This window comes from Drosophila pseudoobscura, chromosome 4 (genome assembly GCF_009870125.1).
Source record: "Drosophila pseudoobscura strain MV-25-SWS-2005 chromosome 4, UCI_Dpse_MV25, whole genome shotgun sequence".
Taxonomy (NCBI): Eukaryota; Metazoa; Arthropoda; class Insecta; order Diptera; family Drosophilidae; genus Drosophila; species Drosophila pseudoobscura.
In genome coordinates this window covers 27,210,026-27,227,675 of record NC_046681.1, presented here as the reverse complement: position 1 = coordinate 27,227,675, position 17,650 = coordinate 27,210,026, and the positions used below count along the sequence as shown (strand labels likewise).

The 17,650-nt window shown below is 44.1% G+C and overlaps 1 protein-coding gene and 1 non-coding gene across 4 annotated transcripts in view; both read right to left on the bottom strand.

The window, feature by feature from the left end:
- Positions 1-17,650, bottom strand: part of LOC4817579 (uncharacterized) — a 50,738-nt gene that overhangs the window by 14,544 nt on the left and 18,544 nt on the right. The window lies entirely within an intron of this gene.
- On the bottom strand, positions 5,593-5,664 carry TRNAW-CCA (transfer RNA tryptophan (anticodon CCA)). Its single transcript has one exon. It is a non-coding gene; the product is annotated as a tRNA-Trp (tRNA).

Here is a 17,650-nt window from a genome sequence, read left to right as displayed (position 1 = left end):
TCATCGATCTCACCTATGCCAGCAGCGCGCTGGCCCGGCACGCCCGATGGAGGATCAGCGACGCATACACTGCCAGCGACCACGAGGCCATACTATGCACCCTGGGCACCCTTGCCCGATCGAGAGGCACCCCGTTCCGGCATGGGAAGGCGTACCGCCAGGACACGCTGAGGGCCCAAGTCTTCGCAAGCGCCCTTGAGGGCTACTCTGCAAACGATGCAGACGGAGCCAACGACATGGCGACCAAATTTGCGGACGCACTTGAAGGCGCCTGCGACCAGAGCATGCTACCGAGAGGGACTTTCCGGAAGCACAAGGATCCAGTTTTCTGGTGGAGCGAAGCGATCGCGGCTCTCCGTAGAACCTGCCACCGGGCCAGAAGGCTGCTCCAGCGAGCCAGAGGCACACCGCGCTTGGCGCGATGCAGCGAGTCCTACAAAGCGGCGAGGAAGGAGCTGAAGACCGCCATAAGGAACAGCAAGAGGGAATGCTTCCTTAAGCTGTGTGATGCCGCCGAAGAGGACCCCTGGGGAGGCGCGTACAGGATGGTGGTGAAGAGGCTGAACGCAGGCAGCAAAGCTCCAACGGATCCAGAGGCACTGAAGTGTATAGTCAGGGTACTGTTTCCTCGAGGACGGCAGATCCCTAGCTCCCTGCAGTTCGAGCATAGCCCAAGCGACATCTGCGAGGTTACGGAAGCCGAGGTGTTGCAGGCAGGCAGAAACCTGATACCTAGGAAGGCTCCGGGTCCGGATGCGATCCCCAACAGCGCGTTGAAGCTGGCACTTCTTCTACTCCCGAGGGAAGTTGCGGGCCTTTTCAACAAATGCCTCCAGGAGGGGACGTTCCCCGAGAGGTGGAAAAGGCAACGGCTCCTACTACTAACCAAGCCGGGCAAGCCGCCAGGGGTGGCCTCTTCCTACAGGCCCATCTGCCTTCTGGACTCCATGGGAAAAGTCTTCGAAAGGGTGATCGGAGCGAGGCTGAGCGCAGCCATCGAAGCAGCAGGCGGTCTCTCCCAGAACCAATACGGATTCAGGAAAGGGAGGTCGACGCTGGACGCCATCTTGAGGGTCGTACAAACGGCGGAGGCAGCCATTGCTGGGACCAGGTGGAGAGGCGGAACCAAGTCCTATTGTCTGGTGGTGACACTGGACATAAGGAACGCCTTCAACTCGGCCGACTGGACCCGGACGCTGGAGGCACTGAGGTCCTTCAACATCCCGGGCTACCTACTGAATATAGCGCGCAGCTATTTCAGCAATAGGGTGCTGACAATGGACACATGTCAGGGCTCTAGGGCATACGAAGTCTCAGCCGGAGTCCCGCAGGGCTCCGTTTTGGGACCTCTGCTCTGGAACGCTATGTACGACGGGGTCCTACGGCTCCCGATGCCAGCCAACACTAACCTGGTGGGCTTCGCTGACGACGTCGCAATAGTGGCGGTAGCGAAGGAACTTGCCGCAGTGGAGGAGCTTGCCAACGTCGCCATACAAGCCGTCGAGGCGTGGCTATCCGCCGCGGGGCTGGAGCTGGCGGCCCAAAAAACGGAGGCGGTCCTGATATCCAGCCGTAAAGTGGTCGAGACCGCCAGAGTACAGGTTGGTGGGACCGCGATCGAATCGCAGAGGTCCATCAAGTACCTTGGAGTCCTCATCGACACGCGCCTTTCCTTCAAAGAGCATCTGGAATACGTCCACACGAAGGCCGGTGGGACCGCGGGAGCACTATCCAGGATGCTGCTAAACACCAGAGGGCCAAAGCAGGCAACGAGAAAACTGCTGACGAGCGTCGTGACGTCGCAGATGCTCTACGCCGCTCCGGTGTGGGCAGAAGCCGCGAAGGTGAGGAGCTACATGCGAGGAGTAGAGGCAACGTACAGACTGTGCGCCATTAGGATCGCGTGCTCGTTCCGGACCATCTCAGACGAAGCCGCGTTAGTCATTGCCGGGCAAGTCCCGCTCAGGGAGCTGATAAGGGAGAGGAAGGAGATCCATGATGCCATGACGGACAGTGCAGCCGAGGCACGCTCCAAAGCAGAAATTAAGGACGCCGCCAGAAGGACCAGCATAGACAGATGGCAGACTCGATGGGACCACTCACCCAAAGGCCGATGGACCCACACCCTCATCCCAAGCATAGCATGCTGGGTTGAAAGGAAGCACGGCCAGGTGGATTTCTACCTTACCCAGGCACTGAGCGGACATGGCTGCTTCCGCAGCTACCTCAAGCGCTTCGGCCACGAGACAGAGGACTGGTGCCCCGAGTGTGGCACAGGCATAGAGGAGGACGCTCGCCACGTCCTCTTCGACTGCCACAGGTTTGACCTCGAGCGTCAGACATTGGAGACAGTAGCAGGGTCCAGGGTCAGCACCGAGACTCTGGTGCCGCTGATGCTGGCAGACCCGAAGGTGTGGGATGCGGCCGCGGAGTTCGCCTCTAGTGTGATGCGCACGCTTAGGTCCTTGGAGAGAAGGCGGAAGGAGCAGACGGAGTAGGAGTCCACGCCACTGCGAAGCAATGCTTTGCGGCAGTACCGCAGTCCGCGGGGCCCCTAGTCCCAACACACTCTTGTCCGACAAATATAAATTGTAAATATTATAGAGCAAATAAATAAGTATATGAATATAAAAAAAAAAAAAAAACAGAGGCAGACACGCAGGAAATAAACGTCGCTTGAGTTAACAATTACACTGACACCATTAAAGTTCCGTGCTGCCACGCCCCCGCCCAGCAGGGGTAGCACGTACCGCCCTCCGTACACACCCATTGTTTAGCGAGGGCGGGCTGCATTCACAGTTTTTTCACTCCCATGGTCTTTCCCCATTGTTGCTCTTGCTCTTCCTCATGCAACTGCCGTTGACATGCCGCCTTGGGTCTGTATGCATGGAAGTGGCAGTGTGCTGGTGACATGTGCCTGTACCTGGCACACAGATTGCACATTGTCTGCATCTGCATCAGACACCTTACATTTTCTGTGGTCTTGCAACTTTTTTTGTCCTACTACAGCTGCTGGTCCTTGTCCTCCTGGCCCGCCTCCTCCGCCTGTGACACTGACAACTTGCAACTTACAACTTACGAGCATTTTATGCAAACGACTGCAAACTTTTGCCCACAATTGAGCAAATTGCTGTCCGGAAACGGAAATGTGCTTTGATTCAATAGCCAGAAGGGACCAGACCCTATTTTCCCATCTAAAACTTTAATTTGGTGGAACCAAAGAGCCCCCGACAAGTAATTTAAAAATCCATTCGCCCAAGCTGGAGCTGGAGCTGAGGCTGGAGCTGATGCTGCTGCCCAAATGTGTATTTATCATAATGCCAATGGCTCTTGCCACCGAGCTTGCAGCTTGCAACAGTTGCAAGGGCAGCAGCTGCCTCCATTAACCCATTAAAAGCCCACAACAAGGACCGCAGCACGTAGATGCAGGAGCAGCATCCGAGCAGCCAGCAGGCATCCGGATCTTGAGAGCCGCAAACACAGCACGTAGCCACTTCTGTTCCGCCGGAGCGACAGACACAGCGAGCTATAGCCAAAGGGTTGCAGAGGGGCTGGTTTCGGCTTGAATGGGATGGTAGATAGTGGAGAAGGATGGCGCACCGAATGGAAGTTACGGCAGGACAGGTAACTATGGTCGAGCACACCGCTTCAGGTAGTTCGCTGCTGCAGCCACTCGCTGCAACATTGCCATTAAATCAGAGTTAACAACTGCCTCTTCCTGTCTGCACAGTGGGTGCCGAAGTCATATTTCTTCGGAACACATTTCCATACCCCAAACGGTTCTTTCTTTGATGCTAAGCGTTTCAACTACAACTACAGCCATGTCTAGTTAATATCTAAGTGCGGGTATCCAGGATATTGGCCTGCCAAGCATTGGATCTCTTCTTTGTTAGAGAGAACGCACGACCTTGGGATTTGTGTATTTGTTCGTTAGATTGCCAGTTTCTCCCATTGTAATCTATTCACGAGACCTGTTTGCTCATGGCACAGATGCTGTTGTGCTGCTTCTTCCGCAACTGCTGAAATCACGACGAAAAAAGTTTAAACTGCGGCAACAACTCGGGCTTTATTTGCAACAGAAAGGAATGAAAAAACGTGCACCGTGCTTCGCGGCTGACTCGCCGAAAAAACAATTATTTGTAGAGCAAGGCTGCGGGAGGCGGAGCGGAATGGTGGCTGGGTGGCGCACACTGTATATTTATTCTAAGGCCAGAAGGAGACACCTCTATATATATGTATATAGACAGAGACAGAGAGAGGGGGGAAAGGTATGAGAGGGAATACAAAAAGAGAGGCAAAATACATTGCAGGAGCAGAATACCAACAGACGCCAGCTAGCGGACGCTGACAGCCACTGGAACATATGCCTGGAACAGGGAAGAGTGGGAGAGGAAGAGCGAAAGAACCGAAAGGGGGAGTGGAAGAGGTAGAGGTAGAGAAAGGAAGAGCGACAGTGCTGCCAGGGCCACCTGTTGTCAGCTGTTCGTGCTGCACTTCTTATACCCTGGCAGAGGGCATGATGATTTTGATAAGCAAACGAGTCAATAGATGCCTCTGCATTTGTTTTCCAAACTCTTAAGTATTTGTTTTCCAATGTTCACTTCCAGTGAATTTTCCCTTTCCGCAGAGTGAGGATCAGGGTATCAAAGTCTTCGATCCCCATATCAGTGTTTCCTTCTTGTTTCACGCTATTTCCGACCTCTGTCGTCGTTGTCGTCGTCGTCTGTCCCTGTCCTTGTCGTTGTTGTTTTTGTTGCTGGCGTCAGCTGGCACGGTGTTTTCTTTCTTTTTGTCCCGCAATTTTATTTCATTTCATTTCACTTAGCCATTCGCTTTGTTGGTTTTTGTTGCTCCCGTTTTTCCATTTCCCATTCCATACACATTTCTATTCTATCCGTCTCTTCTTTTTGCCTTGTTTTACATTTTGTAATTGAATACTTTAAGTGATTCTCGCTCTTTGGCTTTTTGCTAGTTAATTGACAAAATGACTCTAAGCAAGGGCCCATCCTCCCCTTCCCCACCACCCCATTCGGCCCTGTCCACAGCAAAAAGCGTCATTTAACTCTGATTTGAAAAGATTCAGAGTCACAAAACAAATTGAAAGGGTCCTCTTCATTCATACGAGTGGGTCTCACAGATGAGTCGGAAACGTAGAGCAGATAGGTCATGTGTAAATGGAATCTGTAATTAGTGATATTGATTTGATTTATATATGAATTAATTGATTTGAATGGGTTGGACATATGTACATACTATATCTATGTATTTCCATTTCAGAGACCCAAAAGAAGCTTCTTCAAGGAATATTCAAAGACTTCAATTACATACATTTGTTATTTTTCCTTGGAATACTTACAGTACAGTTCCCAAAATATCCCAAAATTGATATGAATTCACAAGAACGTAATCGTAAAAGTTAACCCTACGTTTTTTATGATTTCGTCAAGTATGCCATGAGAAAAGCAATGACCCCTAAAAATAGCTAATTATGCTACTTCCCCGTAATTAATCCCAATTCAAAATAATAAAGATAAGCGCAAAAGAAAAACAAACAAAAATAAAAGAAAAGCCAAAAAATAATGCTTCCAAAGTTGACCCCGACGTGATTTGAACACGCAACCTTCTGATCTGGAGTCAGACGCGCTACCGTTGCGCCACGGAGTCCACATAAGTCACGATGCCTGCCACACAAACCTAAAGCCCCAATCCAGTGCTCGATGAATGCTTGTTGTTGCTATTCGCGTGCCTAAAAATAATACCCCACTAAATAATGCGCTCGACGCTACGTCACTGCATTCCGTACTGTTCTCTCTCACTCTATCTTTCTCTCTCCCTCTCTTTCCAAAGTACTGTTCAGGTTATCTCTTTCAATTAGTATTTGTATTTGTTGCTTTTGGTACTGACATAAGGCGTTGTGGAAATCGCATTTGAAAGAGATTAGATGAAGGTAGAAACCCGCTTCGTTGCTATTATTTAAGTGCAACATTGAAACGGGTTTGCAGAAAAGTGTAGTCACGAGTAGATCGCACCCAACACGTTATTGCAATAGAAAATCGAATGGTTCACTGAACAGGTCTTTGGATAACTTTAAATGCCAGTACAGTAAATTCGGACTATGTGGTACGAACGATTTAAGAATATTTTATAAGAATAATAATGATAGCTTGCTTATAAGGAAATAAGTTAAGATTGGAACACCGTAAAGTCATACAGAATTGATAAAGAATGGTTTTTCAGAAACCAATATCACATCGAAGATATGTACATAAGTAGAAGCGATCGCTAGAGCATCAATTCATATAGCTAATGACAACTCATATTTGAAAATATGAAATATTATCCCAAAGAAAGCCAAATGTGTCAATAAATGTTATTTTCCTATGCCAAAAGCTGACTGAAATTGATTCTGTCAGCCAGTCGTTTGTCATTTTTGCCATTAGTCGAAGAAGAGGAACCGAAACAAACAAAGCAAATACTATATTAACAAAAACCGCATGGATGTCAGACAAATATTGTTGTTTGTACTCAGTATAATGTCTGTATTAAGCTAACCATTCCAAATTGTTGTCACAGAAGCAAATTAATTGAAGTTGCGATACTTCAGAAAGAGCACAAGTTGATGATTGAAATGTATATACGAGCAGTAAGTACTACAGTTAGTGTTTAAGCATATATAATGATGATTACTCTACTCTAGTCATGGTGAATGGTCCTTTCAAAAAATTGTCATTTCATAGTATTCATTATCTCTACAAACATCAAATGAATCTTTCATTATTCCATATCCATCCATTCAAAGATGAAACAGATGAAAACCATTCCCCTTCTGAATATTTGATTTGCTCGCCAATTTATGGAACACATAAAGCGGAAAATACATTGCCCTCTACTGATGGAGAACAAGTTCCATTTATATGATTCCATTTTATATCAGAAATACCAGAGAAAACACCTCAATGAATGATAACCAGGGAAATACTATTTATAGGTTCTTGATTAGTTTGGCCCCAAAACTTTTCATGGCGCACTTGAATACATTCGGCTATAATTGTATGCAAGCGTGAATCCCCCAGGGCGCCACACGAGTCGGAGATCCGCCACCAGATGGAACCCAGCTCACCACAATCCCCCTTCCCCCACACACACAGTGCTATTCAGGCTTATAGGGCGCACACTAATAAATACTCAACAGTTGCACATTTGAAAATTTCAGTGGAAAATGCGAGGGAAAAAGGAGGCTGGTCCTGGACTGAAACCAAATAAAAAGCGAGAGATTCGCTTTACCCTTGGCGCTTCTTATGACCTTTGCTTGCAGAGGGCTTGGTGATTTTGAGCAGTGGTTTGGAACAAACATCATAGGCTTTTGCCATTTTCTGAATTTTCAGAAGTAGTGATTTAATAATTATAATGATATCATATTTGTATCTACCACACGAATGATTGAATTAAGATCCTGCATTTGATCGGTATACCAGTCTCAATCTATCTGATAGGGTATCAAAAGATTCGTCCTGCAAAGATTCGACCTTCCTTTCTGGTTTGTTTTTTTAATTTCAGCCGCAAAAAGTTTTTTCTCTCTCGTGTCGTCCTTTCCCTGGGCCTCTGTTTGTGCATGGTCGTGTGTTCTGTTCGTGTGCGTGCATGGCTCGGCTTCTGTGCGTTTGTGTTTGTGTATCCTGTGTGTGGCTGATGTTTGTATGTGGGAATCACACGAAATTGGCAGCCAGGCGCTCAGATAACTGCGTAGGCGTCGCAGCTCCACGTGGAGCATCAAATGGCGCAATGTGCAAATGTTGAGAGTACTCTTTGGAATGGGAAAAAGAAGTGGAAGTGAAAGTGGAAGTAAAATCTGCCTTTGTTTGCCTCTGTGTGAGTGTCTGGGCATGGTATGTGGGACTGTACTCATTAATAAGTGAGCAAGAGTAGCACAGGACCAAAGAGGGATAGGAGAACAGACTGGGAATCATCTTGGAACAGGAGCAGAAATCATGCAAAACTCACACAAAAAGCTCACATAAAATCCCCCAAGTTAATGGCTGCTTGCCAACTTTTTTTGCTTTTTGCTTGGCAGCAGTTAAGTAGTTACTGCTCGTAGTGCTCGTGCTGCTGGGACCCAGCATAAGCTCTACTTAATTCGTTTAAGGGAAACGCAACACAAGTAGCTTTCCACATCCACAACGTTCGAGGTTGGGTTCGGTTTGGTTCGGTTCGGTTCGAGGCGAGAGGCAGGACCCACAGAGCGTGACAACGAAATGCGGATGAGCGAGGACCCTAGGAAATATCCACAAAGCTCCTCTTTGCATGGGGAACTACGCAAATGAAGTTAAGAGCAAGCCGCTAGTTAGTTAGTTCCGGTTTGTCATTCCATATGTAAATATATGGGCTTAAACTTTAAAGCGGCTTCCAGGCTGCCAGGACCTTTGAAGTGCGAAAAGTTTAAGGATGTTTGCAAGTTCGAAATCATTTAAGGATGATGAAAACTAGTATGGTTCATAGGCATGAGGGGAGTAATACGATAATATGATTATCATTTAATTGTTTTATTAATTGTATAAATAAACAATCAGAAACCTTAAATTTAACTTTAATAAACCTTAAATGGTTAAACTTATACATTTAATTGATGAAAATTGCAATTAATTGTGTTTGCCATAATTTAATGTCATTAAAAAGAACAAATTTCTTGAATTAAATTTATATAAATTAATATTTTTCCACGTGGCAACTAAAGTGCCCTGCTTTTTTCACCCACACTTACTAGAGCACACAAAATCCACCCTAGTACCAGGAAAATTTTTATCGAATCGAACCGAACCGAACCGAACCGAGATTTATGGTAGGCTATTTATATACCACACTTAAGGACACACACTCATAGTGATGGGAAGGTTTTATAGGGCTTTTGCTTGATTAACTGTGACAATAAATGTTGATTAACAACTTGGCCAACGATTTGGAACCTAATCAAGGTTGCCATAACAACAGATAAGATATGATGTGTAGTTTACACTTAAATGTATCCTGAGGATTGAATATGATTATATTTATGGATCCATCAATCAATTCCAGCTTTAGCCGCTCAAAGGACACACACATTTTGGAGCTTGTTTAACACCCCAGGGTGTTTTCACAATTTTATCCTTCACTTACTTCCTTACACTCACACGTGCACTCAGTCGCGTAGGTATGTGCATGTGTGTGCAAGTGTCAACATTTATTTTTTTTAATTAACTCTGCAGCATCAACATCAGCAGCAAGGAGAACGGCAGTTGCACAAACTTATTTAATTAAAATTCGCCATTGAAGCAGCTAATTAGATTTTTTTAACCGCTTTCATTGTGCTTGTTGTTTCTGGCCATGATGATGATGTTGTTACCATTCTTGTTGCCGTTGCTTTTACTGTCGATTTGGCTTGGTTACTCCAATGCCCCCACACCCCCAGTGCCGCTTAACATAATTTTTGTCGAGCTGGCCATAAAATAGTTGAAATTATGTTTGCTTTTGTCGACTGCGGGACACGAGCCACAGGCCACGGGCTACGGGTCCCAATCCAGGGCCCTTTTTGTGCCCCCAGCCCCAAGGCCACAAGGCCGTGTCCAGCTCTAGCCAGCATAAATTTGCATAAATTTTGTGGGTGCACAATGCCAGGGGCCACCACCTGATCCCAAACCCATAAAAGATTGGGCAACCCGAAAATCGATACCGAAACTTACCAGCGAATGGCAACAAATTAATATGATTAATTGGCACGTTGCTGGTGCGTGGTAATGGCAGCCACTAAAAAAGAATGCGAATCGACTTTTATTTAGGTACTCGACTATGGAAATACCTGAGTAATACCTTGATCTATACTAGAGTTGCACGCTGATTGTTCACCCCTTACATATACAGCAATACCCATCACACTCTAGCTGCCCTTCGCCCATAGGCTACTTCTTAATTCGGCTGCCCCTTAGGCCCTTATGCCCAGCAAATACCCTGGCAGGTTGCGGTACACTTTTGCAGCTATTGGCAAAACCAGGCCCTGGCAACCGACCCCTGGGCAAAAGTTACCTCACAGCAAACAGAATCACTGCCCCAAACCTCGCTGACAGCAGGGCTTTCCAGGGCGGGGGAGACAAAGTGTGCGAAGCGAAAGTGGGGGGAAAGAGTGGGCGTGGGAGGAGAAATTGGAAGGCAAAAGTGGCTGTTGTAGGAGGCAGGGTCGATTGGCTTGACGTGTTTGTTTGAGGTTACGCGCGGACGCTAAACTGGATGGATGGAGATGGAGAGCACTGGACTGATTGACACTACGGGTGAAAATTGATGTCGCTGGTTACGGGGCAGGATTCTCTGGGTTCAGGGGTCAATCAGGGGTCGAGCCACTTTGATAGGGATTCACTTTGGTGGGGTAAACTATGTTCAATCGCTATTGAATCTCATAAAATCGAATGGCGACTATTCAAAATATCATCGGCAAATATTGAACAGTCGGTGTTGAAGCAGGTGTGAAAGCACTTGGCTGTACCCGTATCCACGGATGTGTGCTTTGAGTATATTGGGCATATCCATTAATCAGTCAATGGCGTGTTAATTGGATACATATTCCTATGGGTATGTACATACATATATGACTTATTATATGAACGTAATACGTGTGTATACTTGGAAGTCTGTTCGAAACGTGGGCCTTGTCTTTGCGTTTGTTTATTTATTGATCGGCATAAAAAATCTTTCGATATATATAAATATACCTGCAAAATTCTTTAGTTTTTTTTAGACCATGAATTCCTTTAAAAATGTTCACCCTTTGAAGATTTTTCATAATGTATGTACATATGTATATTTGATGGCATCTACCAGACGTCAGGCAGAATATAAAATAATACGATTTTGTATATTTTTTAGGCAATATTTCAAAAGTGATTCCGTCGATCAGCTGTTGGAAGCAATGTGGCTAATAAAGCGATCGGAAATAAGGCATGTCTGGGAGTCACCGAAAGATCTGATTTGCGAAAATATCACAGCATGATTCATGTGCTTTTATATACGTGTACGAATGCTTGATGCACTTGCTTGAGCAACAACAAAAAAATACCCTCAATAGACCGCGATTTATACACAGTTTGCAGGCAGAAATACTTAATCTTGCTCACATATGCTTTCGAATAAAATATCTGGCAACGTCATAGAGTGCAATAACAAGGAATACCCTTATTGAATAGGTCGATGGTAGGTTAAATCATCGATAGTCACCATCGATTAAGCACGAATCGAACAGGCCTTCTCTTGCAAAGTTTCTGCCATCTTTTGGCGCCGTCGGAATTCAACTAAAAAAACGTAAAAAGTAAGTGAAAATTGCATTATTACATGCAAATATAACATAAAGTACAATGTATTAACATATTCCAAAGTCTGCAATTGAAGACTCTTCTGCATACATACGTTCGCACATATTTCTACCTTTTTTCAATCGGGCATATGCAGCACGTGTTTTTCTGTGCATGTGTCTGTGGGAGGCGAAAAATATGCATATGTGTTGCGCGTTTTTGTTGAATTTTGTGCTAATTGGCATTGCATTTTGAGTTTTTTTCAGAAAACTAATAACGAAATATGTCGACTATCGTAAAACTGCAATCTTCGGACGGAAAAATCTTCTGTACGGACATTAATATCGCCAAGACCATGAAAACGGTTGACCCTATGCTAAAGAATCTTGGCGCCGATGAGATTTGTCTGCTCCCCAAGGTGGATTCGACTATTCTGGAAATGGTGCTGACCTGGGCCGAGCACCACAAAGACGAGGATATGGAGAAAGTGGTGACTGCTAAGCCATTTACCATCCCAGAGTGGGATAAGGAATTTTTGAAATTGAACCAAGAAACCCTGTCCAAATTAATGATAGGGAGCCATTATTTGAACATCGAGCCACTGTACAAAACATGTTGGATGAAAGTTGCTAATATGCTTAGGGCTAAAACTACTAAACAGATTCGCAGAATTTTAAACAAACCTAAAATGTGGGATAAAGCAGCCGAGTAGGAAAAGCGCCCAATCGTAGTCACCTGTAATAAGCGAATAAACATGTATACACAACTTTAACCGTTTTTATTGAATAATTATCATCAAGCAACACATTTTGGAGTTTGCGTGGGCAAGAAGGGTCCGCCCTGAAAGAGGAATTGCGGACTTTGCTAAGCTGATCATGACATGCAATCTTATATGTATAAGTAATTGAATTAAGGGAATGTGCAGCCACTAACTCGATAAAAAAAATACAAGAGCATTAATACCTCTCGCTCACACAGATTTTCCCATAAGATTTTTATATCTGGCCCGAATTGTAGCGGAACAACGCTATTGGAGTGTACATCTTACACTCGTTTATATCGTTAAATTCTCACTTTACTTTTAGTTTACATACTTTCGCCATTTCCAAATATATTCACAAAGTTACAATTTAATTTTGATCAAGAACTGAAAAGAAAGTACACTTTTTCTCGTTGCATTCTTGGCAGGAGTTTCCTTACATTTGCTTGGAAATGCCGAGAACTCGTCTCGTCTTTTGCGACAACTAATGTCCGCTGGGTGTTTAAGCGAGGCGACCATTTACGTAGAATTGCAACAAAAAGTTTTCAACAGAAAGAGAATTTTGCATAATATTAGACATTTTCAGAATTAATACGAAACTTAGCGCTGGGATAGCGAACTCAATAATTGCGCTTGTTAAATATTTAGAGGCCCACTCGACTGCAAACAACTGAATAAGGGCCAAGACCAAGACCAGGAAAGGCTGCTATCCAGCTATACAGCAACAGGCAACAAGAGAAAATAGAAGAGGAATCCTGATTTTATATAAGCAAGGACAAGCACGCAGAAAATTTCAGACAGGCGTTGGGCGAAATGTCGAAGGCGAGGGCGAAACTATGAAATTCATTGAGAGCAAAGTTGAGCACAAACTAAAGCAACAAGTTGGGCTCTAAAAAGGGGGATATTTGTACGTACCATGGGGCACGCCCAGCAAGGATGTCGGGCCGTGTAAGCGTCACTTAAAATAAACCCGAAGACGTTGCTAAAATGTGCTCCGTGCATACTTGAAACAAGAACAGATTTAAGTGCACACACACACTCAGATACACGAGCTCACAGATACACTCCAGCTGGTGTACACGGCGTGGAAAATGTGAAGGCTGTTGCCGTTCATTGCGATATATTTTCGTCACTTAGCATTGAGCCAAGGCACTGAGTCCGAAACGAACCGAAACCAACACCAAGACGTTTGCCACATTAAGACACGCAGCGACACAAACACTTGAGGACAGCCAGTCAGCCAGTCAGCAAACGTATACGTAATCTTCCTGTAGTAGCTTTGTGTGTGGCATGAAGCATGGTGTCGTGTGCGTGCGCGTGCCTTAATGAATGTGTGTGAGTGGCACACACAATCAAAGATAAGAAGTCGCCATCTCCACCCCACCATCACCTCTCTCCCACAGATAATGATGAGTATCATTAAGTTGAGCAGGGCACGCTGCTGTTGACATTAAGTTGTGCGCCTTTTGCCATTGTCCTGCCCGGCCCTCGAAGCTGTTGTTGTGCACTTTCAGGCGATTTGGCACACGGCCCAACCTTGATTTTCTCAATTTTCCGTTGTTCTATGTATACCCTGGAAGTGGTTCTCATGACACTGAGCAGAGTTTTGCAATTGAAAGAAAGAAGGAAGAAACTGCTTTCCCATTAGCCATGAACAGACGAGCCTCTCTCTCTTTCTATAAGAGCTAGTCATTCACTTTAAAAGACAACTTTGCACAAAATCCAGATGACCGTATCATTTAAAAAATAAATTTGCAAGGGTATTAAAACCTTCGGCCCCCAAAACTGCCTTCCTTCCTTTTTTCTTGTTTTTTTGTTAGTTTTTTCCATTTGCCAGCCATTTGGTGACATTTCCCGTTTTGGATAAACGCATTTCCCGCGGCCTTCGACGAGTCAAAAAAAGCAGAAAGAAATAGAGGAGGGAAAACCTTTGACACTTTGGCAATCAAGGCAGCGGACACCTGTGCCAGTGGGTGTGGGTTTGGGTAAAGGTGCGGGTGTGTCATTGCCGCAGGTGAGCGAAAAAAAAGAGGAAAAGCGCACTCAGACAGGCATTGGCGTGCATAAATGCATTATGGGGCGGGCATAACGGGGGCGTTTACACCCTTTTTCCACTGGACTGATTCTGCTGGGAAAACTTTGCTGAAAAGCGAACAAGCTACATAAATATTAAAAGTTTTTACACGATTTTACTTTCGCTTTGCGACCAACAGAATCCTGGTCCTTAGAGATTGTTTGCTCAAGCACATTTTTGGTCCACTCATGAAGAATAAAATTTCAAATTAAATTCCAAGTCACTTTCTTTATTTCTTTAAATTTATATCTAGTGGATATAGCAACATCAGTATGTTTAGGTAAAGGTACTCGGATGGACATATGTGCACGAACAGCACCGTTGATGATCGGATGATGATCTAAGATGCAAAGAAGAAAAACTCGGAGCTTAGTTTTACTTAGTTTTTCACAAAAGGAATAATGATACAACTCATATGAAGTTTCACAATTAAAACTACAATTTTATTCCTCAAAGAAACACCGGTTTTTCTTTTGTCTGGGTTAAAGCCAAATTCACCTAAATAATACAATTTCTGTGAATTATGATTATCTAAACAAATTGTATTTATAATTTTTGTATAAAGAAGAATATCTTGGAGCGGAATAGATGATATTCTTTAATATATTAACCTAAAAATTTACCATTTTTGATAAAAGCATATTAAAAAAAAATGCTTTTCAAAGAAAATTATTTATGTGCAATTTCGAGAAAATTTAATATAAATTTGATTAAAATAAAGAAAATCAGCATAAATTTCCATGATATTTTTGAGAAGTGGAAACAAGGCCTACGAATATATGTACCATAAACCGCATCTGGTGGATGGGGCCTTAACGCAGTTATATCGATTTGCGGATGTCAGCTATGCTACGATTATACACACATACTGACACACAGACTCACGAACACACAGGCAGAAACCCACACACAGACACACAACTATGGCTGATTGCTTTGCAGCTTTCACTGGACTTTTTTTTGCAGGTCGTTCTTTTTTGGGTCGCTTTATTTTTTGCTGCAATTTCTTTTCATGTTGCCATTCATTGATACATGTCTGTGTGCTTGTATGTGTGTTTGCGTCAGAGTATGTTTGAGTGTTTTTTCCGTGTCGGTGTGCCAAAAAATATCAAGGCAAAAGCATACGCCTCTCCTCCCCACTCTCATCCGCAAATGCTTGGCAGAGTTTACACGGTTATCTGATAACTTAATTTGATTTGCTGCTCACACAGCTATTCACCCACACACAAACACACACATGTGCACCCTTAGCTACAGCCACTTGCACCCAAACAATGGCATAGCTTCTCATCGTCTATTATGTGGCTTTCTGCTCGATTGGCGCTGCCTTTGATTTCTGCGCTATAATTTTCGGTGCAATTTTTCATTGCATACTTTGGGGAGCATTCTCTTTATATAGTCATATGTATTTGTGGGGTTGCTTGGTGTTGTATTTGTATGTGTTTTTTTTCCATATATACATAGATATAGATAAAATATCGCTGCACTTAAGGGGAATATTCTCCCAGGCTAAGCAAGACTCGCAAGTCCATTGAATGCAGTCGAATATTAAAGGTGATAAGTGCCACAAGTGGAACTATCAAGAGCTTACAGGAACAACTCTGTTGGACTTCTTAATTTGGGGTATCAAAGGAAATTATTTACCTATTATTTCCAATCGAACCAAAGATGTTATAGACATCTTTGTGAGACATGTGAGACATTTATTATTCCATATTTAACAATAACAAAAAAGTGTCTTCAAAAAAGTACGAGTGGCTTTCTGCAGTCCTAATTTAATATGTATATATAAAGTCCCAGATCCCTTTGGCTTGCCATCAAAGTGCGTAAGCAAACAATGGGAAAAATGAGATTATGATTGGGTAAAAACAAAAAGGAGAAACAGCTTTAAATAATCCCCGAAGAGCTCTGAAAATTGTGTCAACAAAAAGGGAGTATTCTTTCTGTTAAACCATTTAAGACCATTGTGTAAGGTACACTTTATTTATTTATTGAATTTTCTGCCTTGAATTAAACAATTTCTGAATTTTCTGCTCTTACGCTCTGGCTGATTTTCTTGCCGTTCGGCGCGACTTAAGCTGCTTTCATATACAGAGCCGACGAGCATGCAAAGTTTACACACACTTACATTTTTCAGTTTCCACATTAACATTTTTTAATTAAAAACGTCAGACGGAACCGAGAGGAGCAGAGCAGAGCAGACAGACATATGTACGTCTACGGCGAACGTTGCACGTGGCGGCTGAGTGATGTGAGTTGGAGCCTTATTTTTAATGTGGCCGTCCCTCACCTGAAGCATTTGGAGCTATTACTGACTGCTGCTGCCGCTGTTGTTACTGCCGTTCCCGCTGTTGCTTCTGCTCCTGGCAGTTTGTACATTTTTCTTGGCTATTAAGCATGCATAATAAATGACAGATGCTTTTCAAGCTCCTCGCACAGAAGGCCATTTAAATTTGTTCTTCGCTCTTCGTTCGGTTTTTTTTTTCTTTTGCATAAATTATTGAAATTTTTTTTCCATTTGGCTGCTGGTACCCGCTGGCACGTGTGTGCCCTTCCCCTTTACGAGTACGGGCCGATGCATGCATGCACACTTCCGGTCAATGAACGTGCCGTTCCAGTTCTTGGTCTTTTTCTTGTTCTTGTGCTGATTCCCACTGCCATATTACGGAGATAATTTGCCGTAGTTTGCCATCGAAAGGGGTCCATTCCCTTGAGAAGCTGGCCAAAATGAGTTCGACCCACAAAAGAAGGGATAATGGAGAGCAGCAGAAGAACCAGCTGGGGAGCAGGCAGTGGAAGGCCCAAGAAGAACCAGAGTAATTACAAGTAAACAGCGGCAGAAGTCCCAGCCACACTCAGGTCGGGACACGGAGAGCAAGAACGAACAAGAAATACGGGTATACGCCGACAGAAGAAGAAATTCAGCTTCCATGCAAATGACCGGAATGGCACAGTGGGTAATAAACGAAAGAGTGTGCGACGAAAGAACGAATTTTAGAAAAAGTTCCCCTAAAATTCGAAAAAAATTCAGTTTTTTGTAGCACATTTGGCAGTCTCAGTTTTGTCTGCCCCCCAAGGTGGATTCGGAAATGGAAATGGATTTCTGGAAATGGTGCTGACCTGGGCCGAGCACTATAAAGACGAGGATATGGAGAAAGTGGCGACTGCTAAGCCATTTACCATCCCAGAGTGGGATAAGAACTTTTTGAAATTGAGCCAAGAAACCCTGTCCAAGTTATTGTCCGGATGCATTTATTTGAACATCCAGCCCCTGATCATGATATAAGCTATGCGCAAGATGAGTATTTCACTTTTCGGAATTCCGCCGGATGTGAAGGCTAAAGAAGACAAGTAAGAAAAGCGAACCATCAGCTATAAACGTTATGCTGTGAATAAATAAAACCGAACGCATAAATTTTTGAAATTGTAGCTCCATGTGTCGGGATAAAGGGATGAGAGGAAACGCTGATCATTGCTGAATTGCTGATCAAATTCATGTACATATGT